Genomic DNA, 25,066 nt, shown 5'->3' with positions numbered 1-25,066 from the left:
ATTCCCGAGGAGAGGATTTTGTCCATTCCCTGGGTAGTTTGACTATTCCCTGGAGAGTTTAGTTCTGGGGGAGATATAAAGCTAAGCTAGTGCCATAGATCGGCTCCATAGAAGAGGAATCAAAAACCAATGATAATACCGTTTAGAGAATAGGGCCAACCCTCTCTCCGAAATAATCGCACGCAACTCCGAACGCCTCTCGTTCAAAGCTGAATAGAGTTCTCGTTCCGAATAACACTCCACTCCAATCAGATGAGCCTACCAAGACTGGATAGAGTCCCAACTAGAGTTGTGCAGTAACCACCTCCTGTATGTATTTGTGTAGCTACAGTCACGCTCCCCCATTTGTCACCCATTTGTCGCCAATTTCATTTGGTCCCAATCGCTTCTCTATATATGGTGCACTCGACCAGGGAGACCCTAGAACAAATTATCTATGGCGCCCGCCCAGATATCTACCTCGGAGGTCACCCATGACCATACCTGTAGGTTCAAATTCGAACCCTGCCCTTGGAGATCCAGCATGAGAAAAAGTTATGCACGCGGGGCCAACAAGTCGAGGGCATAGATCCCTACTCCATATGGGGGGAGGCCCCCACCTTCCATATGGGGCAGGATAGAGTCCATATCTAGATAGGCCCTCGACTGATTAGTATCCCAAGGATATTGTATTCCATAGGCTTCACTCTGGCCCCCCCTTGTCCGTTAAAAAATCCATGCATCTAGAGATTCACTCACAAGGAAGGAGGATTTCAGCCCGCCCCCCTGAACCCTTGTTGGGCAACGGATCCCCCCATAGCGGGTTTTTGGAGCTTAAAGCCAAGTTTTTGTCAATGTAATGTAAAGACCTCGCAAAATGTGGGCGCGGAGCGTGAGAGTCTAGGGTTGTCCGCCCTAAAATATTGTAATTTAATATAGAATGTGTCGGCCTACCCATGGTCCGCGGACCATGGGAATGTATAAATAGAGCGAGGCTCTAAGTGTAGAAGTTAGTTTTTAGTCTTGATCTTAAGTGATATGGGTTTTTGAATAAAGAATTCGCTTTGAGTCTGTAAGTCCGAGTCTTGGGTTGTAGTAGTAAGGAGAGGCTCTACAGCTGTGTGTGCAGAGGCTTGGTAGAGTCCGCAGCTGTGTGCGCGGACCCCTGTAGCTGAGTGCGCAGGGCAGGGTTGGGATTGTACTAGAACAGAAGATTAATAAAAGATAAGTTGATTATGAAATATTGTGCATCTGCTCGTAGATCGGTGTGTTTATGCTTTTGTTATATCTTTACATCTCTTTCCAGTTTATGATTGCACGCACTTGTTATGAAGGTTGAACGATTGAGGAGAATATTGGGCCCACATAATTAAGTTAAGATCTATAATAATAACATCATAAGGATAAAAGGATCTAGATAGGGCCTCTTCACGCTCTTTATAGAGCTACGCAAAGGTCAGACGGCTACGTGGAGCGGCGCAAGCGCGCAAGATCAGTTCACGAACTTCCCAGACTTCATCAAGACATCCCTAGGGTGCGGAAACCTGGTTCCAGCACCCTCCCATACTACCTCGAGTGAGACCTCAGTCTGCGCACGGCAGACTGTTGCCGAAAGGGCCGGTAGTTTTGCGATTTGTTTGGCTAAATCACTTCTGAACCTAGGTTAGGCCCCAACAAGCCAACAACCCTGTCAGACACATCCGATGGACAGGGGTTAGCTCTGTCAATGTGTAGAGCCAAGTGTAGCAGTAGGCACTTATCAATCAGGCCCCTTCCCGGCTACTGGATCACTCCAGTGCTTCCCCCGGCCTTCGGGGTAGGGTACTACGGACCCTCTGCCATCCATTGCAGCAGAGCCGTTCAATGAGCGGGGGTGCTAAGCGCAGTTATTTAGATCATAAACAGATCAGAATGACACGTTATTGTATGACTATATATGGAAAGAGTTCCAACACATTGGTTAGTTCATTAGCTAACTAAGTGTTATATTAGTATTTGTCACATTAATTAAGCATTAATACAAGCATGCATGTACATAAACATGGAATTGAATTTAGACCATTTGAAGCATAAGTAACAACCAAACCATATGTATATAAAATAGATAGCTGGTACATCATGTTGAAAAAAGATGTAGTGTCCAAAATAAGGCTGCATGGCCATCATGATACAGAGTCTATACATCTGAAGGAATAGATCTATATATTCATAGCTGGTACAAAAAGGGAGGAGACTATCATCTAATCATCTCGAGGTGCATGAATCTCATGATAATAGACTATAGCATTCACAACCCACCTCAGTAGCTGGACAAAAGGACATGGTACACTGACCACATGATGATGCAGTCTCTGAGGGACCTCCTTGACCCTCATCATAGGCACACCCATGGTTAGACCCTCAAGGTTCCTCCGCACCTCCTAATGGAGGTTGGTTTCCACCTAAACTACCTAAGAATCCTTGCCCTGAGCCTCGTAATGGGCTCTACCTAAAGAAGTCTTCAGCCTAAGCCATAAGGCTGCATAGTGCTTTGTACATAGTGTCTTTTTAGTCGTTGTGTGTTGGTAGTGCTTTTTCTTTTGGCGTGTAGCTGATTCGGTTTGACGCTTCTCATGATTGATGCTAAATTTTTATATGTTCCATTTGAATTTGATGTAGTATTTGCAGTCATAGTACCCGGGATATCGCTTCCACCAATGATCATTGTCTAGTTCATTAGCTAACTAAGTGTTATATTAGCATTTGTCACATTAATTAAGCATTAATACAAGCATGCCTGTACATAAACATGGAATTGAATTCAGACCATTTGAAACATAAGTAACAACCAAACCATATGTATATAAAATAGATAGCTGGTATTAAAAAAAACAACTTCAAAAAAAAAGTGTATTAAAAAAATATTAAAATAAAAAAATGTAATTTAAAAAAAATACCCCACTTAAAAAATAAAAAAAAGATATATGTAAAATAAAATAATTAAAAAAATGCAAAAACAAAAAACATTAAAATAAAATAAAATGTACCATTAAAAAAACATTAAAAAAATGAAATGTCCTAATTAAATATATATATATATATATAAATCAAAATATTAAAAAAACAAAAAAGAAAATGTATATTTTTTATTTTTTAAAATTTATATGTTCTTAATTTTTTTTTAAAGTGGGGGACATATTTTTCAAATGGTTTTTTTGTTTTTTGGTTATTTATTTATTTATTTTATTTTATATTTATTTAATGTTTTGTTTTCAAAAATTTTAAAATTTTAAATATTTTTTTGAGTTTTTTTAATGTGTTTTTAATGGGGTATTTTATTTTTTTTTATTTTTTTTTTATTTTAAATATTTTTTTTTTGCGTTTTTATTTATATTTATATTATATTGTTGATTAAATTTAATTTATGCTTGCAAATCAAGTTCAATTTTGAGAATTGTTCCTTAGTTATATTTGTAATTTTGACTTTGAGATTTTAGGAGAAGAATAAATATTCAATTATTGTTGTTATATGTTTAATATTTGTATTATCTGATTTTCACTTTAATTTTTATGTGAATCATTATTTTTTGAAAAAAAAAAGTGAATATTATTATTTTTGGACATAAAATTCATAGAAAATGTTTTGTTTTTGTTTTTTGTTTGTTTGTTTTCTGCGGCTCGTCCAGGCTTTGTGAGAAAGAGTATCTGCGGCTGGACTCGGCTCGTCTGCGACTAGTATTGCGGCTCTGCGGCTCGTCCAGGCTCTGCGGCTGGTCTCGGCTCGTCTGCGACTAGTATTGTGGCTCTGCGGCTCGTCCAGGCTCTGTGGCTCGTCTGCGTGTCTGTGGCTCGTATAGTTGACCGGTATAAGTTGGGGCATGGTTTAGATACAACGTTTTTAATTCATCGGAGTAGCGTTAATTGGTATACATTAGATATAGAGCGGATCTCACTTTTCTGGGAGTGTATCGAAGGCCAGGGTAATTTTATTTTTGGCGGATCTGCGGCTCTTTATATACTCTACGGCTCGTCTAGATGTGCGGCTCTGCCGCTCTCTAGATTTGTGGCCCTTAACAGAATCGATTCGCCAAAACCTTCGGATCTAGAACGTCCGTGGGTTAAGAACCTTCGTGTATGCCTCAATCCCTTCGGCAAACCCTAATTCCATAAAGGAACATTCTCTAGATGGCTCCCAGCTTCGCGAAAATAGTTGTTGGCTCTTCGTCTGCCTCTGGGGGGCAAGCTCCTGCCCATATCGTGAGTGAAGCCCCAGCTCCCACTGTCCAGGTGGTTCAGGCTTCACTCAATGAGGCTTTGAAGTTCTCTGAAAGTGCCCTAATATGCCGATTCAATGGTTTTTGGCCGCAGCTGACAGCGCTCCACAATTGGATCTCGGAGGTATGGAAGCCTCTAATTCCTGATGCAATTAATATCTACCCCTGTGCTAGGGGTTTCTTTATAGTAGATTTTGAAAACCGTGAAAGCAGACAATGTATTCTAGATTCTGGACCTTGGTTCTGGGATAAATCAGGCCTATTCATGAGGCCATGGAACCCATCTTTCGATCCCTCAACAACAGTCATAACCTCAACACTAGTTTGGGTGAGATTGCCAAATCTACCGTTGCATCTCTGGAATTTCTCTTCGCTAGAAGCCATTGGAAATGCAATTGGGAAATTTTACTGCAGGTGCCCAGAAACAGAGGAATATGCCAGAACCACGTATGCACGCATCTGTGTAGAAATGGTCTTCAATGCCGGATTCCCAGCGGAAATACACCTAACAAGTAAAGACTATGTATGGAACCAGAAACTCGATTATGAAAGTGTCCTCTTCAGATGTCGATCTTGCTTTGAGACAGGCCACCTAGCCAAAAATTGCCCAAAAGTCTCCCAGAAAAATTTTACTAGAAAAAATCACCACAGATCTACATGGTGGGAAGGAGCACAAAAAGAACACTACACTGTCATCCAAGAAGAATACTCAGAAAACTCTCAATTACAAGAAATCGGGCAAGATAGAAATAACTCTCAAGACAAGCAAGGGGAAAGCCCCGCCCAACAACAAAAATGTGAACTCAACAACCCCTCAAGCATTGACAGTTATGAGGTTTCGAATAACGTGCAAAATAAATCTTCATTTAACAGCGAAGCAAATCTCCTAGACCAAACTTCTTCTCTGACTATCTCCAAAGGGACGAACACAATAGATCGCGAAGCTAAGACACCAATGTCCCAAGAACCAGAAGAGATGAGGGAGATGCAAGATAAAGGAAGTTGGAAAATCGTAGAAAAGAAAAAGAAAGCTACATCACCAATCTCGCCAAGAAAGACAAGGAGCCAGAGAATTAGAAATTAAGAAATTATAGGCCCGATAGACCAATTTGGTCTCAGTGGACGTTAACCACCACCATCATCATCATGATCATTCAAAATGTGTATTTTTTGCTACATGTTTAAAATTATAGTTTTTTAGTGACAATTGTTTGATGTACATTAAAATATTAATTAATGATACATAAATATATAGAAAATCGTAACTTTAAAATATTGACCTCTTTTTTCTTACTATGCAAAAAAAAAAAATTCATTACAAAAAAAATGAAAAGAAAAGCAGAAAAACACAAACCTGAAAAACACTTGAAAAATAAATATCTGAGGGAAGATGAAAAAGACAATTGCTTCAAAAATTGTTAAACTGTTAAAAGGGATTGATGTCGCAACAATGCTTTTCGAAATCAACATGAAAATCACAAACATTTAAAAAAATTGTTCTTACTTGATACATAAAAAAATTTAAAACGTCAAAAATATGCTCCAAAAAAAGGTGTATTTTTAATCAACATTTTTCAAAATCGGATGATTTTTTGCTACCTCTAAAAAGTGAGAACTCTTTTGATTGGAAACTTTGTTAGATTTGCATGTTCCTAGAGGTCTATAAAACAAGCAGGCTCTAGTCATGGCTCTTACAGTGTTGATATAATTGTCATCCCACAACAAAGGCCTTTTCAAGGTTTACTACATTTTCTTCTTTTCTAACGAGATTTACAATGAACATACTAGCTGCACTTGGGAGTTTAAAGAATGTCGATTCCCATGGTTAAGTATTAATGAGATTTATTGAAAAGAAAAATCCAAGATGTATTCTTCAAGCATCATATGGATGCATGAAAAAAATCCTCTTATATGGACGTTTATAAAAAAATTAATTCTAACTTCTGTAAAAGCTTTATGTTATCATTTTTTACAATTTCACGATTCCCCCAAAAAAAATAGTTTCTTAGTTTTATAGATTTTTTTTTCTAGAATATTACATTTGAAATTACAAAATACTCTTTCTCTTTCTCTCTCTGTGGTTCACGAACCTTGGAGATTGGTGGTCATTACATCTATGAAATACTTATACCAAGTAGATCTGCAAGAAGAGATCACTCCCGGCTAGCTCAAGCACAAAACTTAACTCCAGAAATGTTGAAAAAATTGAACACGTAACCTATCAATAGAAAATGTACTTTATTGACAAAAACTTGATCAATTAAACTAACTCTCAAATCTAAAATTACAAAATACTCTTATTATTAATTTTTTTTAAATTACACTTACACTTAATTGTAATTTATTTTATGGATAGATATTTTTTTAATGGTACAAAAGTTGAGAAGGCTGATAATTTTGAAAATAACTTTCTTTTGAAATGTATACCTAGTTTACTTAAAAGTAAAATTCCTTCACCTTGAAATTAAAAATAGTCTTTTAAATTTAATCACTAAACTTATTAGTGTTTACACATCAAATTTACTTCCATTGAAAACATTACAGTATATTGAGCTATTTGTCGAAAAAAAGTTCAGAAAAATATTAGTATTCCTACATTGTATCACTCATGCAAGCAATGATCTCAATGTAGGATGTCACGGGGTATGTCTATAACAAGTTGTAACATGTTGAATTATGTATACTAATATGATGAATAAAATGTTTAACAAAACATTTCGAAGTATACCTTTTCTCGCGGGAAACAAAAAAGTGTATGTCATTATTGAGTTTTATATATTAAATTTAATAAATAATATGATTATATAATATATGAAAATAAATATTATTATTGATAATAATAATGATGGTAATTTTTTGGTCCATTTTATCAATTGGGTTTGGTTTAAGTAGTTGAGAGAAATGTTGTTATATTTCTCACTCAAGTTCATTTTCCACATTAATTCTATCAAGTGGATTTAGTTTGGGTGGCTGGGAGGAATGTTGTTATACTCCTCTCCTGAGTTCAATTCCCACAAATAACATGATAGGCTCTTAACAAGTACATTATTGTAATAGCTTCACCCCTAGTTGTTGATTGATCTTGTGCCTTGATTATTCTAGGGTTTTCTGTAGCTACCATCCTCGAAATAAGGGGAAACACTTAAGGGTTTTCCCTGGGCATATAACCTAGAAAAAAACATTTTTAGTCAACTCTATTTTAATCGATCTTCTTGTTGATCCAATTTGGATCAATCTTAATATAGTGATGCATTGGTGATATATGATGTCATCAAAGAACTAATGTGTTAATATATAGTTCGTGTGTCGACACATGGATTGTTACTAGTGATTTGGGGAGCCTATAACGTGCTTTCAATATAAAAGCACACTGATACATAATGTTAATATGGGAGAATCATGCCTCACACTCCAAAGTAGGAATGTGGCTTAAGAACACATCCATGAGTGATGCTCATATTTTGATGATGCACACAAGTACTTCATTTCAATTAAATTACATCAACGATTGTGGTTGTTTATAGCATTGTGTTTATATATATCGCACATCAATGTATCATGTATTTTTTTATGCATTAAATATGTGTGTGTGTGTGTATGAGAGAGAGAGAAACTACATTGATGCCTATTGTTGTTTATGTGTATTGTGCATCAACTCTCTCTCTCTCTCTCTCTCTCTCTCTCTCTATATATATATATATATATATATATATCTTAAGTGAAAACCCCACTAAACTTACTCTTAGAATAATAAAAGTTTCCCTAATTTTATTTTTTTATTTATTTATTTTTAAATTAGAACCATACAATAATATTGAAGACCTTTGCTAAATGCATGTTTCGCAATAATGATAACTCATTTAACAAAGTACCATATCTAAATTAAATTTTATGATAAAAATCTAATACAAAACCTCATCATATCGACTTCATCAAGTCACATGTAGTCAACTCATAATAGTTTAAAATATTTAAAACAATGTTTTGAAACCACTTCATCATAAAAACAATTTGTTGACATTCATAACAGTTCAAGTAACTACAATGATCTATAAATTGGTTTGGATATTTGAGTAGAACAATTTATCACAATAGATCTTAGAAGTTTTTACAATCTATTTTATGCAGTGCTTAAGATTCGTATTTATTGACACTAGCTTAATACTTGAAATATTAAAATAAATTGAAAGTGAAGTGAAAGAAGCTAAGAAAACAACATGTCATCCACATAATGAACACAAGATGTGCCTTAGGGAAAATGGGACTAGAAGGCAAGGCTTACTTTTTGCTCTCTTCTTCCTAGTTATGATATGCAAATACAAAGAGTGTGCATTCACTATGGGGTTGTTGTGGACACCATGGCTTGATTGGTTCCTATAGGATCTTCTACTTCCTCTATTATGCTTCAATATCCCACTCCTAGATGATTTGCTTAACTATTAAACAATAAACAATATAATGAGAATAGAACCTCTTCATATCCCAGCACCCTAATATTTAACATGATTTGATAGTTATTTAGTGTTGGCTAGGGTTAGGATTTTGCATGCTTGGACTCCTAATTAGGGTTAAGGTCTTGGCCCCTCTAGAATATTCTTGAAAGTCAACACATGACTAGTGTGAGTAATGTAAGTTGATGTGACATCCACTTGTATCATGGTGGTCAGTAGGATAACTCAACTTGCAAGGGATATGACTTCCCCATACAAATTTTAATTCAAGTGATTTTCATGTTATTGAAATGCTCTCAAACATGTAAAACAATGTTGGAAGGCACCAAAATTTATTCACAAAATGATTGTTTAAGACCTCAAATAAGTTTTGGAAGTTTTTATACACAACATCATTAAAACAAGATTTGCACCTAAAATGAGTCGTATAAACCAATCAATCCAATTTTCCACCCAAAAAGTACCAAAATAAATAACAAATTATTTAATGTTCCATTCTACATTATGGAACAATCAAATGAGCTAAAATTTGTTGAAATGAACAAAATAAATGGCGTCAAACAACTTAAATACTCACACAATTATATTAATCCTACTGAATGGTTGATGTTGAATTATGTTGAAGTAGTTAAATGTGTTAGAATTTACTCATTCCAAAGTGTAAAGTATGTTGGCATTATGTTTATGGTATGGCTATATGTTACAGATGTTGTACTTGATGGCAACACCCGTGGCAAGGCTCTCAATATGTTGAAAATTAAGAAGTACGCAGGAGATCAGTTCAGAAGGTGCGTACCCGCAGGTACACCGTGAAGGGACCGCGGCCAGACACGCAGGTCAGCCATTCAGGAGGTGCGTACCCCCAGTGCACTCATTTCAAGGCAGAGAAAAGCACACGTGGGGTTTCTTATGTTTAACCCTTGGTATTTAGCTGACAATATTTGTGTTATTATGGTTTTGGCTCGTGGTATTGATCCATGATTTTAGGAGGAGCTTGCCTATATAAAGCAAAGGAGATCACTTGGCTAAGCATCTTTTGCAATTGAATATCTTAAGATCTGAAATATTGGGTTATGGTCTTAAAAGCTTGATCTATATGTAAGAGAAGTTGATAGCGAATCTGTGAAGGGTGATCTCTCGAGCGCATGATCAGATTTGAGCAACTGTGCCACTCCGGTGGACTGCCAATTCGGCCCTAATCAGAAGTACGCAGGTGTTTAACAGGAAAGATGCGTGGGTACGCAGAGCATAAACAGGAGATCTGCGTGGGTACGCAGAGCAGAAACAGGCGAGTTGCGTGGGTACGCAGAGCAGAAGAAGGAGAACTGCGTGGGTATGCAGAGCGACAAAGGTTCAGGTGTGTACGCACAGTAAAAGTACGCGGCGCGATAGTACCTCTGGGTGCGTACCTGCAGTAACAGTACGCGGCGCGATAGTGTCTCTGGTTGCATACCTGCAGTAACAGTACGCAGTGCGGTTGAAGAAACAGTGCGTGGGCACGCAGTGCGGCAGAAGGGTCTCTGCGGGTATACGCAGGGGAGCAGAAGGTGAAGTGCGTACGCACGCAGACCAGAGAAATAAAAACTGCGTATCTGTCTTAAGACATTTTGTTTGGCTGTATTTTTCTGTTGATAAGGTGTTCTGGGTTTAGTTCTATTATTGTTGATATGATTACTACAGTTGACTGGGTGATTTTCTTATACTTGATGATCATTTGATGTTTATGGATCCAGTTTGAAAATTTATGAAAAGTGGTCCTTGTAAGAAAAGAAATAGGGGGTTGTAGCTCCCTTCCAGGAGAGACTGGAAAACAAGAGAGAGTTGTAGCTCTCTGCAGGTTGCAGCCTGCGTACTGGTAAAGGACTGCACCAGTACAAAACCATTGTAAAAGGAGTTTCTAATTTGAAAGAAGATAGAGACATATTGCAGCAGGTGGTTTTCACCCACATTGGGTTTCCACCTTACATCTTGTGTTCTTTGGTGTGACTATCTGTTTTCTTTGTTCATGCTCATTATTTTATGGTACTGACATGCAAAAATAATTTAAAGTACAATTAAAGAAGATTTGTTAAAAGTACTTAATAATACTGATTCACCCCCCCTCTCAGTATTATTTCCAACAATTGGTATCAGAGCCAGGTCCTTCGGAGAAGCTTGATCGCTTGAAGGAAGATCATTCATCATGAGCAACTACGAGAGGGAAGCATCAATCAGGCCACCAATTTTTGATGGGACAAACTTCAATTATTGGAAGGTAAGAGTTACTGCCTATCTTCAATCTCTTGGTACAGAAGTTTGGGATATCATAGATACAGGCTACGCTTTTCCTTCAACTACTCCTACAGATGCGGCCGAAAAGAAGAAATATGAAACAAATGCTAAAGCAGTCAATACTTTGCTGGGATGCTTATCTCAAACAAAATTCGTAAAGGTTATGCAATATCAATCCGCAAAAGAAATATGGGACAAGATTGTCTTGAGCTACGAAGGAGATGAACAGGTAAAGCGTGCTAAACTTCAAACTCTCAGGATTCAATATGAGAACCTCAGGATGTGTAATGATGAAAGTGTGGCTAACTATTTTCTTCGGGTAGATGAGATTGTTAATTGCATGAAAAATTTGGGTGAAGAAATAAAAGAGGCTATTGTGGTTGAAAAAGTTCTAAGATCATTGTCCCCCAAGTTTGAATCTAAAGTATCTGCAATAGAAGAAAAGGAAAATCTACGAATTCTTACTATGTCTCAGCTTCACGGAATTCTAACTGCTTATGAAATGAGAAAGGGAGGTCCTTCAGACAGAAGAGAAGTTGCTTATGAAGCAAGTCACGTCCCAGAAGAAGAAGAAGAAGAATCAAATTTTGTCAGAAATCTTCAAAGGGGTTCTGGAAGGTTTAGAGGTAAGTTACCTTTTAAATGTTTTGCTTGTGGAAGAGTAGGTCATTATGCTGCAAAATGTCCTTATAAGGATAAAGGAAAGGAACCTGCTAGATGGAACAAGAAACATAGTGCAAATAAGAAGAGCTACTGCACTCATGAAGACAGTGATGGTCTATCAAACAGTGATGAAGATGAACGAGGTAATGAATATAAATTGTTAATGGCATTTGAAGATGATGATTATATGGATGCTATAGATGTGGATAACATTTATGAAGAAATTACTAGACTCAAGAGATGTATAGAAGAAAAGAATATGATCATTGATACTCTACAATTTCAAATTGATGAAAAGGAAAAACATCTTGAAAAATTAGAAGGTGAAATTGTTGGTCTTAGAAAAGAGATTGAGAAAACAAAAGCTATTAATCTTAAGTTTGCCAAAGGATCTGAAACTTTGGATAAGATTATCAATGTGCAGCGGTCTCCACTAAACAAGACAGGTCTGGGCTATAATGGAGAAACTTCTCAAGCATCCACCTCAAAAAGTTATCTTGATGCAGCAAGAAGAAATAAGCAAAAGCACAATGAAGACCATCAGGTAAAGCAGGGACGAATTGCAAACAGAGACTATCAGGGGCAATCCGTCTTAAGGGTGAACAAAAGCTACAACCAGCCACAGGTAAAATCTTCTCAATTTGGTTCAAGAATGGATGACAATAGAAACTACAATCATTTGGCTGGTAGACTTGATAACCGCAGAAGTTTTTTCAATGGACAATGCTTTTCTTGCCATAACTTTGGCCACAAAGCAGCTCAATGTGTTGCATATAAAACGATCATGACGAGAGAAGCTCAAAAATAAAGAAGTATGACCGGGATTACAAAAAGGACCTATAACAACTTTTCGGTTCTTGAAAATGAAGTTGAATGTTCTATTTGCAATAACTTTGGTCATGAAGATTCTGAATGCAGGAGCAGGTTTCAGCAGAAAAAGGAACAAGCCTCAAGCACCAAAACATGGAGAATAAAGGAACCACAAACATAAAGATGTGGGATAGCATTTTATGCAGAGGGACAGGAAAATCTATGGTACATTGACAGTGGATGTTCGAAGCATATGACAGGTGATAAAGAAAAACTGGAGTCATATTCTGCTCTAGAAAAAGGAAAGAAAGTTTCTTTTGGTAATGATACTCCTGCAACTATAAAAGGAAAAGGCATTGCTCAGTTAAAAGAAAAGGTCAAGGCTGGAAATGTTTTGTATGTAGATGGATTGAAGCATAATCTTCTAAGTGTCAGCCAGATGTGTGATCAAAGAAACGAGGTGATATTCAGATCAAATGGATGTCTTGTTCGTGATCTTGATACAGGTAAAACAGTGATCAAAGGTAAAAGAACTCCAAATAATTTGTACATATTTGAAGAAGGACAACAACAATGCTATCTGAGCAAGGATGATGAGCACTGGTTATGGCATCGGAGATTGGGGCATCTAAGTTTTTCACAAATAAGGAAAGCATGCAAATATCAGGCAGTTCGCGATCTTCCAGATATCAAAATTCCTGACAACACCATATGCAAATCATGTCAGTTTGGAAAACAAACCAGAACTAACTTTCCAGAGAAGGAAGAATCAGCCAGCATGCCTCTTGAGCTAGTACATACAGATACATGCGGTCCATTCAGGAAAAGAACACCTCGAGGAGAAGAATACTTGATATTATTCATTGACGATTTCTCCAGGTTTGTCTGGTTAGGACTTATGAAGCACAAAGATGAAGCATTTGAAAAATTCAAATCTTTCAAAGCCTTGGTTGAAAATGAATCAGGTCACAAAATCAAGTGCCTCAGATCCGACAGAGGTGGGGAGTTTACCTCAAATGAATTTTTCGATTTCTGTGAAGAACATGGGATAAGAAGAGAATTCTCTACAGCTAGAACTCCTCAGCAAAATGGAGTTGTGGAAAGAATGAACAGAACAGTCCAACAAATGGCTCGTGCTATGCTTGATGAGTCAGGAACTCCCGCAACTTTCTGGGGTGAAGCTGCACATGCTGCGGTTGTTATTCTCAACAAGACAAATGTTCGGGTGAACAACACTCAAACTCCTCATGAGCTCTGGAGTGGTAAGACTCCTTCGGTAAAGCACTTCAAAATCTTTGGGAGCAAATGCTATATCAAGAATACTGATGAGCAGCTTGGAAAACTTGAACCTAGAGCAGATGAAGGAATTCTTCTTGGTTACTCTCCACATAGCAAAGCATACAAATGCTACAATAAAAGACTTGGCAGAATTGTTGACAACATTGATGTAGTGGTTGATGAGAAGGGATACATTCCTAGGCAAGTACATCATGAAGAAATCGAAGAAGATGAAGGCTACCCTCAATGAAAGAATGATGAAGAAGAAGAACCTCAAGAAGAAACTCAAGAAGAACCAGAGGAGTAGACAAGAATAGAAGAAAAGACTCCATCCAGATATGTTTAGAAGAATCATCTAGAATCTCAGATTATGGGGCAGAAAGAAGCATGTGTACAAACAAGAAGAACAGTTACAGAAGCTTCAAGCTATTTGGCATTACTCTCCTCTACTGAACCACAAAATGTGAAAGAGGCATGCAAAGATGAATGTTGGGTGAAAGCAATGGATGAAGAACTTGAGCAGATCGAAAAGAACAACACTTGGGAGCTGGTTCCTAGACCAAAGGATAAGAATGTTATCAGAACAAAATGGGTCTTCAAAAATAAATTGAATGAAAATGGAGAAGTAATTAGAAACAAGGCCAGACTTGTTTGTAAAGGGTATGCGCAACAAGAAGGAATAGACTTTGAAGAAACCTTTGCTCCTGTTGCAAGACTTGAGGCCATCCGAATGTTCCTTGCTCTCTCAAGTTTTCAAAACTTCAAAGTATTTCAAATGGACGTGAAATCAGCCTTTCTGAATGGAGACTTGGTAGAAGAAGTATACATTGAGCAGCCAGATGGGTTCATTCTATGGTCTCAAACAAGCTCCAAGGGCTTGGTACTACCGTTTGGACAAATATCTTCATCAACAAGGTTTTTCAAAAGGATCAGCAGATAGCAATCTTTATATAAAAGTTGAAAATGACAAATTACTAATACTTGTTGTGTATGTAGATGACATTATTTTTGGCAGCAATGAAGAAGCTATGAGTCAAAGCTTTGCCTTGGTCATGCAGAAAGAATTTGAAATGTCCTTGCTGGGAGAACTGACATATTTCCTTGGTTTGCAAATCCAACAAAAGGAAGGAGGAATCTTTTTATCTCAAACCAAGTATCTCAAACAGATTTTGAAGAAATATGGCATGGAAGATGCAAAACCAGTATGTACACCCATGGTCACAGGATGTAGCCTCAGTGCAAATGATGAATCTGCAGCAGTACATCAACCAACCTACAGATCCATGATTGGAAGTTTACTTTATTTAACAGGTACCCGACCGGACATCATGCATGCAGTTGGAATAGTTGGAAGATTCCAGGCAAATCCGAAGGAGACCCATCTTCAGGCAGTGAAGAGAATTTTCAAATATCTTCAAGGGACTCAAAATTATGGTTTATGGTATCCCAGAGATACAGATCTCACACTTCATGCTTATACAGATGCAGATTGGGCCGAAAGCGTGGATGACAGGAAAAGCACAAGTGGTGGTGCGTTCTTTATGGGTTCCAGACTGGTATCTTGGTTCAACAAGAAACATAGTTCGATTGCCTTGTCTACAACTGAAGCAGAATATGTTGCTGCTGCATCTTGTTGCACTCAACTCCTTTGGATGATGTAGACTTTGCAGGATTTTCAAATCACTTGTACACCCCCCATCCCCATCTTATGTGATAACACAAGTGCAATCAGCATCTCAAAGAATCCTGTCATGCATTCAAAAACCAAGCACATACCAATCAAGTATCATTTTCTTCGGGAACAAGTGCTTGAACAGAAGGTCAAGTTGGAGTATGTTCCTTCTAAGGAACAAGTTGCTGATATACTCACCAAACCATTGCCCAGGGACACTTTTGAATACCTCAGGCAAAAGCTGGGGGTTGTTGATGCATCATCTTATTGTTGAAACTCTTCTGATTGATGGTTGTACGCATGGTTCATCTGGGGTATATGTGTACATGTGCTGGTGGCTGATTGGTTGAAGATTGATGGCACAGGTTCAGGGGAGCATATAATGCATTGTTGGCATTATGGAGGATGTACAGAAGGAGATCATGGAAGCTGGTCTGAATATAGCTGCAATATGTCTCTATCTGGTGGATTATGGTTCTTCTTTACAGATCTGGTTCATGTTCAGGGGGAGCATGTTCTAAGGGGGAGCATAACCCTTTGCCCTTGATGTCAAAGGGGGAGAATGAAGCTTAAGTTTTTGAGGTTGCCATCAAGTCCAAAGGGGGAGATTGTTGGCATTATGTTTCTGGTATGGCTATATGTTACAGATGTTGTACTTGATGGCAACACCCGTGGCAAGGCTCTCAATATGTTGAAAATTAAGAAGTACGCAGGAGATCAGTTCAGAAGGTGCGTGCCCGCAGGTACACCGTGAAGGGACCGCGGCCAGACACGTAGGTCAGCCATTCAGGAGGTGCGTACCCCCAGTGCACTCATTTCAAGGCAGAGAAAAGCACACGTGGGGTTTCTTATGTTTAACCCTTGGTATTTAGCTGACAGTATTTGTGTTATTATGGTTTTGGCTCGTGGTATTGATCCATGATTTTAGGAGGAGCTTGCCTATATAAAGCAAAGGAGATCACTTGGCTAAGCATCTTTTGCAATTGAATATCTTAAGATCTGAAATATTGGGTTATGGTCTTAAAAGCTTGATCTATATGTAAGAGAAGTTGATAGCGAATCTGTGAAGGGTGATCTCTCGAGCGCATGATCAGATTTGAGCAACTGTGCCACTCCGGTGGACTGCCAATTCGGCCCTAATCAGAAGTACGCAGGTGTTTAACAGGAAAGATGCGTGGGTACGCAGAGCATAAACAGGAGATCTGCGTGGGTACGCAGAGCAGAAACAGGCGAGTTGCGTGGGTATGCAGAGCAGAAGAAGGAGAACTGCGTGGGTATGCAGAGTGACAAAGGTTCAGGTGCGTACGCACAGTAAAAGTACGCGGCGCGATAGTACCTCTGGGTGCGTACCTGCAGTAACAGTACGCGGCGCGATAGTGTCTCTGGTTGCATACCTGCAGTAACAGTACGCAGTGCGGTTGAAGAAACAGTGCGTGGGCACGCAGTGCGGCAGAAGGGTCTCTGCGGGTATACGCAGGGGAGCAGAAGGTGAAGTGCGTACGCACGCAGACCAGAGAAATAAAAACTGCGTATCTGTCTTAAGACATTTTGTTTGGCTGTATTTTTCTGTTGATAAGGTGTTCTGGGTTTAGTTCTATTATTGTTGATATGATTACTACAGTTGACTGGGTGATTTTCTTATACTTGATGATCATTTGATGTTTATGGATCCAGTTTGAAAATTTATGAAAAGTGGTCCTTGTAAGAAAAGAAATAGGGGGTTGTAGCTCCCTTCCAGGAGAGACTGGAAAACAAGAGAGAGTTGTAGCTCTCTGCAGGTTGCAGCCTGCGTACTGGTAAAGGATTGCACCAGTATAAAACCATTGTAAAAGGAGTTTCTAATTTGAAAGAAGATATAGACATATTGCAGCAGGTGGTTTTCACCCACATTGGGTTTCCACCTTACATCTTGTGTTCTTTGGTGTGACTATCTGTTTTCTTTGTTCATGCTCATTATTTTATGGTACTGACATGCAAAAATAATTTAAAGTACAATTAAAGAAGATTTGTTAAAAGTACTTAATAATACTGATTCACCCCCCCTCTCAGTATTATTTCCAACAAAGTAATCATTCACATGGGAGAATCCTTAAAATATTATATTATCTCATGAACTTATCCTTACAAACCACAAAGAATTAAAATAGAAGACTCTCGCAAAAGATACGAAAAGGCAAGAAGTTGTGATCATTAGAACAATTTGCAATCTAAAAGAGATTGAGTGAAATAAGAAACACAATGACTTAAGTAGCATAAAAACATAATGAGTCCAAGCCAGTGACATCTATGATTTGAAGCAACTGATATTTGTGAGCCCGAGCAACTAATATTTTGTAATTACTAAATAATGTGAGCGTAGCTCAAAATTTTATCACACGAAAGTTTAAGAGGTAATGTGAATGAATGGCTGCAAATCGAGATTATATAAGAAAGGAAAAAATAAATTTAATAGATATTCTTCCTTAATACATTGTATTAATGTATGTTCAGGGACATGAGAATAAGAATAGAAGAATCATGAGTAATAGTAATTGCAATGGTCTTATGCTAATAAATAAGTTATAGAAATAATAGAATATATGGTTCAATAGAAGATAAAGAATCGGCTTGACTCAAGCTCGTTAGTAATGAGAATATTTTTTTTGATTTCATGTAAATAATGTTAGGATATTTAGATATATAAGAGTTAGTTAAATTTAACTTGGTATAATGTGTTTATTAGGTAAGAGTGTGTTTCTTTAGTATGCATTAGTTGTAATGTAATCTGATGCTCACAATATGTTTTAGACATCGAGTTATCTAATTGCTCATAGTAATTGCAATGGTCCTACCATAATCAACTAGGGTCATAGAAATAATGGAACACACAATTCAATGGATGATAAAGAACCTTTTTTTTTGTTGGCTTGACCCACAAGGAATTTGAACCTTGAATCTCATGGTTTACATAATGCTTCATATCACGTCAATCGCCAATTGCGCTGCCCCTGGTGAGCGAAAGATAAAGAACCTTACAAAGGCTTGACATGTTATAATTTTTTTTGAAAGAGAATATTTCCTTTGATGTCATGTACATAATGTTAGGATATTTAGGCACATAGGAGTTAGTTGAGTTCAACTTAGTATAATGTATCTATTAGGTAAAAGCGTGTTTCTTTAGTATGCATTAGTTGCATTATAATCTAACGGTCATAATATGTTCTGAACATAAAGTGATACAACTGCTCATATTCTCCTTGATACTAATGGTTGTTGATTAGTGGCTTAACACCTATTTGGTCCATGGTTTTTATTTAAAGAGCATGGAGGGTCATGGGTGATGATCAATTGTGAGAACTCTTGTATAAAAAAGTTTCTATTTTAATAATAAATTTGCCTTAAGTGGCATGTTGGTCCGGAGTGTGGATTGTTTCCCTCATAGAGGGGTTTAACCATGTAAAAACACTAGTGTTATGATTTTTGATCCAGTTGTACGAGTGGCTACTAAAGTGGTTCATACTATATGGAATACCCTATTTTCTCAAAGATGGTATCAAAGCGTGTTTGAAGAGTTGTTCCCATTGTTGATCTAGATCTTTAATCCGTGTTGTCACATTTCTGAGATCTACTATTTCTATCTATAATTTTCCCCAAAAAGACTATTCCATTATGTTCTAACATTGTTTTTAGTTAAAAACACCTTTCATTTCGTCTGAAAAGTGTCTGAAAAATACTATTCCATTATGTCCAGAACACTGTTAAAAAGTTCTTTTTTCACTTTGTTACTATTTCTAGTCTACATATGCTCTATGCCTTGGACTTTGCGTGACCTCGACAAATCAGAAACAAAACAAAAAGTGTTTTCTTGACTGCATATACTCTTTGTCATGCACTTTGTGTGATCTCAACAAATCAGAAGAAAAAATAAAACTTTCATTTTCCGTGTAAATTGATAGAGATCTAACCCATCGTCTTGAGTATTTGGAATTTTTGGATGAACACTTTTTTTGGGTAAGCACACACAACAACAACTACTACCACTTCATTCTTGTTCAATATTATTGTTGAGTATTTTGCACTAGCTCACTTGGCTAAAATTTACTTTATTTAGTAAGAGTTCTTGAGTTCAAATCGTTTCTTAAGTTACCTTTTTCACAAAGTTTGTGCAAACTTAAGATATTTAATAACTTTATCGTAAGATGTATTTCATTTGTATTATAAAAGTGAACCACTGTAAAATAAGATTAATCATTTTAAAGTTATTTTTGGCATACAACTCTTATTTATAAAGTAACTTCATTGTCAGAATGATTCTCACTTGTTTTATAAAAGTGCCTCACTTCATAAAGTAAGTTATTTGTAAATTTGAGTCTAAAGGCAAAGCTAGTGAGCACTTTTTTTTTAGCAACATCCATCATGATGTGGGCCAACTTCTACCTCTCACATGACTCTTTATTACCGTTAATGATTTTTTTTTAAAAGGGCATAACTTGCACATTCAAAGTTCTTTTTTAGTTCCGTTTTTTTGAAACCACCTATTTTTTTCTAAAGCTTTCCATCCATATAGTCAAGTTCATATTTTGAAATCATATTGTCTGTATATTTTAATATGGTCACTCCAAGTGAAATTTCGCTTCCTAATATGAACTATTTCTCTTGGAAATCCCACATGAATGATGTGTAAAGAAGTAGTACTAGATTACCTTGAGAAAAGAAAAAGGCCCCATTGATGTTGATAAGATAGCCAAATGGGATAATAGGAATCACAAAGTAAGTGGATAATGAAAATGTTTGTTTCTCATAGTAATTCCACATTCAAGGAATTGATGACCTAGATGAAGTCTAGGAAAAGTTGAAAATGATATTTGGTGAGCCTAGTATTATTAGATCTCATTAGCTTGAAAATCAGATCATGATTTTAAGTCCTAATGATTTCTCTTGCAATGAATATTAATTATCTAAGTTCAAAACACTTAAAAATTTACTTAAAGACTGTAAGGTTGATCTAGAGGATGAATGTTGCATATATGTTATTATTTTTAAACTTGGTTCTACATATTCTATTTTTGTATTTACATTTTATGCCACTAGAGAAGATCCACAATCCTATAAAAACCTTCTCTTGAGTCTTTATGTGATTCCCTCATTAGAAAGCAAGAAAAACTCTTGCATATTGGAGTGATCAACACTTTAGGTACATCTAGCAAGGCCTTAGTGAGCCAATAGAAATATCAAACCAAGAATCCAAAGAAGCTACATCTTCACAACAACAAGCAAAATAAGGGTCCTAAACCCTCTCAACCAACTTTTACTCTTATTCGTGACAAAGGACTAAAATCAAAGAGTAAGAAGACTAACAAACATTGCAAATATTGTGGGAAATATTGTCATTTAGAGTCAAAGATGGAGGCCTTGGAAGGAGCAATGAAGAGGCACAACATCAATTTCGATTCATCTTCTAGCACTTCTTCCCACGAGCATGCACTTTTTGCTTTTGGGTTCTCCTTCAATGCAACCTCTACTTCTTCTTCAAATGAGTGGCTTATTGATTTTAGAGCATCTTATAATATGGCTTGTTGAGTCACCATTTTGTCATCTTTTTCAACATTTAAAACATTTTGTTTAGCTCACCTATTCACCCATTCATTACCATTATTACCATGTTTCTTCATGATTATACTACAACAAGCTTACAAGCGACAAAGTAACTAATTTCCTTTTATTTTCTTTATTTTTGATGAATTAAAGAGGATTATGGTTGGTTTTGCTAATGACGGTTCTGAGTTTAATTCCTGTAGCCAAAGAAGTCCAGTTTCCTGTAGCCGAATCATTCATCGGGATATGTGCAACCACTTCTAGCAAAATTAGGGGCGTAGGTTTTATTCCCCATATGCCCAACATGGTTTTACTTTCCTTGAAATGTGCACCCAAGTCAAATGTGTGAATTTGTAGCATTTAATTAAGCTTTCTCTCCAAATCTGCAACAATTTTAAAAATATTAGATCTCAGACTTTTGTGATCCATATCGATAATCAGTATGTCTTCCGGATTAATCACATGTTATAGAATGGGTCGACATTTCGAACCAACTAATGTGGTTCATCCTCAGGACAAATGGTGAGAAAAACAGTCTTAACAAAAGTTTAAATAGCAGAGAAGCATTCGGGTCTTGAAATAGCCATTAAAAACTAGTTGTTAGGGGGTTAAGAAATAGTTAAGGGGAAAAAGATACTTAAAAAGTTAGTTAAAAAATTACTTAAATTATATCTTAATTATTTAAATATAAAATCAAATTAGAGTTTATAATAATAAATTTCAAAATTAAAAAAAAATTAAAAAAAATAAAATATTATAATAATAATAACAACATCTACTACTAAATAAATAATAATAAAAATAATAAAAACAATTAATAATAATAACCTTAAAAAATATTAAAATAAAAAAATAAAAACAAATAATAATAACCTCAATAGTAATAAACGATAAAATAGTAACAATAATAAAAATAACTAAATAAATAATAATAAAATAATAAAAACAAATAATAATAATAACCTTAAAAAATATTAAAACAAATAATAATAACTTTAATAATAATAAAATAACTAAATAAATAATAATAAGAATAACCTTAAAAATATTTTTTTAATTAAATAATAATAAAAACAAATAATAATAACCTTAGTCAATTTCCACTTTGATTTTAGAGCCAACGAAGAAGAATATTAAAAAAGTAAAACATGGGTTTTATGAGCAACATAGAAAATTGAGTAATGCTCTGCTTTCAAACATTTTAAATGGTTTTAGAGTTATGGATGGATCTTTAACATCAATCTTCCCAAATTGCAGCTATCCTTAGAATTGACAAAAAGTCAAAATCGACACTCAATTTGGAAAAAAAGAAGAAGGATAAATTGGTTATTCTCTAGATTTCCTTTGGGCTTCCATAGTTTGGATTATGTTGTACATGAGGATATTAACCTCCTTGTTGAGTTGTGACCCTCTCAAATAAGGCAAATATTGTTGTAATTGTTTCTCCAAGAACAATATGTTGTTAGAATGTTGTTGTATATTGTTAGGATTCATTAAGAGTGTATTTTTCCTCCTTTTTGTATTAAAAAAATAAAGATATAGACAATGGGGGAATGGATGCAATTTGTTAGAAATTAGGAGTACTCTCCAATCACTCTGATCGTTGGGTGCATTCCCGCATGTTGAGATGTTTTATTGAGATAATAATTTGGATACAATTGTTGGTGATTTCCCTTGTTCATAGGTGTGTATCACGCTTGTTACAGAGTGAAGGTAGACCCCCCTTCATGTAAGAAGTAATTCCTTAATTAGATCTTTCTTATGCATTTGCAATAATGTGATTCATTTAATTTCTATAGTAGATTTAAATATGATCCAATAATAGTGTTATTTGATCATGTATCTTTATATGGTTTGTGTTTCGAATTAACTCTTGTTTCTGTTAATCCATTGAGAACCATAATAAGTTAATAGAACCATACATTTTGCACATGCTTTCCATTTTTCATTGATTGGTAACTTCCCATGAGAAATCTTGTCTACAAATGTTAGTCTCCTGTTTTGATAGCTTTTAGTTAAGGTTGTCAATCTAATTTCCAAAGTGAACTAAGACATAGTATTTTAAAGTTTAAAAGGTTATATTCAACTTGCAATGCTATAAAGTGTTAATAGTAATGTCTTTTAGATTAGTCACATCATTATGATGTGATTAATCCGAAAGACATTACTATTTACAATATGGATCACAAAAGTCTTAGATGTAACAACTATAAAGTGTTGTCAAGTATTGTACTCAAATTGCAATGCTAAAGAGTGTTGTCGAGTATTGTACTCATTATGACAACCCTGGTCAAAATTCCATGTGATAAAGTTAATAAAGGAAAATAATAACCAAGGTCATGGGACACTTATTCCAAGTTGGATGTTGGGCAAAACATCCTAATGAGGGTGTTCCTTTGGTTAATTATGGCTAAGGAAATTGGCAAAGGCTTTGAAAAAGGCACGAGGCATTAATTGACATTTTATTTATGAAAATAATGGAAATTAGGAGAGAAGGAAGGTGAAAGGTCACAGGTTTCATGTGAGGAGGAAAATTAAGGAAAAATAATGGAAATTGAATAAAATAGAGGCCTCATTAATAAAAAGGTTTCTGAGGATTAGTTGGTACCTTTTAGTCAGTTTAGTTTTCGAGCTCTCTCTCTATTCTCCCTCTCTCTCACTCTTCGACACTTAGAGTTTTCTAGGAACACTTAAACTATTGTCCAAGGAAAGCAAAGAAGGCAAAGAGGAAGCAAAGATCAAGTAAGGAAGAGCAAGATCAAGCAGCTACAACGAGACTATTTGCAGGTATCGATTTACATGTGTGATTTCCTTGCTAGATTTGGCATGCATGGTACATGCATGTGTGTATTTCGTTCTCTTACTGTCATCACACCTCTTCAACCTTGCCTTTGTATATTTTTACTGTAGATTCAACAACTTATGTGATATGCTAAAACATAAGACAATAATCTACTCTACTCTTCAGTGGAAACCAAAATTGATCAATGAAAACAATAAGCAGAAAAGGAAGAATATCAATCACACATAACCCAATATTTCTCTTGGGAAAGCTACTACTAAAAACCCCGATTATCTATATTGCATTAACCAGAAGATCTAAGAAGAAAATACATTGCTTGTTCTTCCTGAACAATTCCCTCACGAGTACAATCTAACTCTCTGCTTCCTAGGCTGACTCTGGTCAACACTTAGTGTTTCACAGTATTTTGTCACACCTCCTGCACTTCCCCGTGACATACTCTGAAGTGCCTGAAACATGACCATCATGCAGTGTACTCATTTAGATATGCAACTTATATCCTCCCTAAAACATTGATTGGAAAATGCCTTGAGCTTTCCCCTGAAGAAATAGCTCTAAAACCCTAATTTTGAGACTCATCACTCTTATGAAGTTAAAAACCATGATGGTTGCCTATTGCATCACACTTGACCCACGATGGTATCACTCTGTTCACTTGTATACCCGCGATGATCCCCCAAAAGGCAATTTTCCCAAAGAGGATGAGAAGCTTACAGGGTGACGAGCTAGAGGTTGTTCGATGTGGATAAGGTCGAATTCTCCCAACTTGGGCTCTTGGTATTATCCATATGAGCTACCTCCTTGAGATGAGGGCCTACTCCTATATTTGGAGAGATCCTAACTCCCTTTCCCTACCTATCTATTCATATTTTCCCATTCACAAATGGTTGGTCTATGCCTATTTGCACCCTTATGCTAAGATTGTGCTTATAAGCTACTCATTTAGGTTGGAGAGGGAGTGCTTGGAGAGATTAGCTTGGTCTTGGATATTCATTTCAAGAAGAGCCTATCAAAATCAATGTTTAGTTGTATCCTTCCCCTTATTTTCTATCAATACACAATTGCTGGTTCATTTTCCATTGATGTGTATGTTCATGTATCATTTATCTTAACATTCCTTGATCAGTTAAGTAGGTTCCCTTTGAATATGTTGTTTGTATTTGCATCCATTTTTGTGTCTTGATCTCTTTTGCAGGTGCATAAACATTGAGAGCAGCAGGAACGATCTCGTGACACAAGTGATTCAAGGTCTTCAACATAGGAGATTGAGATAGCATCAGAACGAGGTAGGTCATCTTCTTCGTTTCTCTTT

This window comes from Pinus tabuliformis, chromosome 6, assembly GCF_031772625.1.
Source record: "Pinus tabuliformis cultivar Carrire ecotype Pingquan chromosome 6, CPIR1, whole genome shotgun sequence".
NCBI lineage: Eukaryota > Viridiplantae > Streptophyta > Pinopsida > Pinales > Pinaceae > Pinus > Pinus tabuliformis.
Note: the sequence above shows the minus strand (reverse complement) of the source record.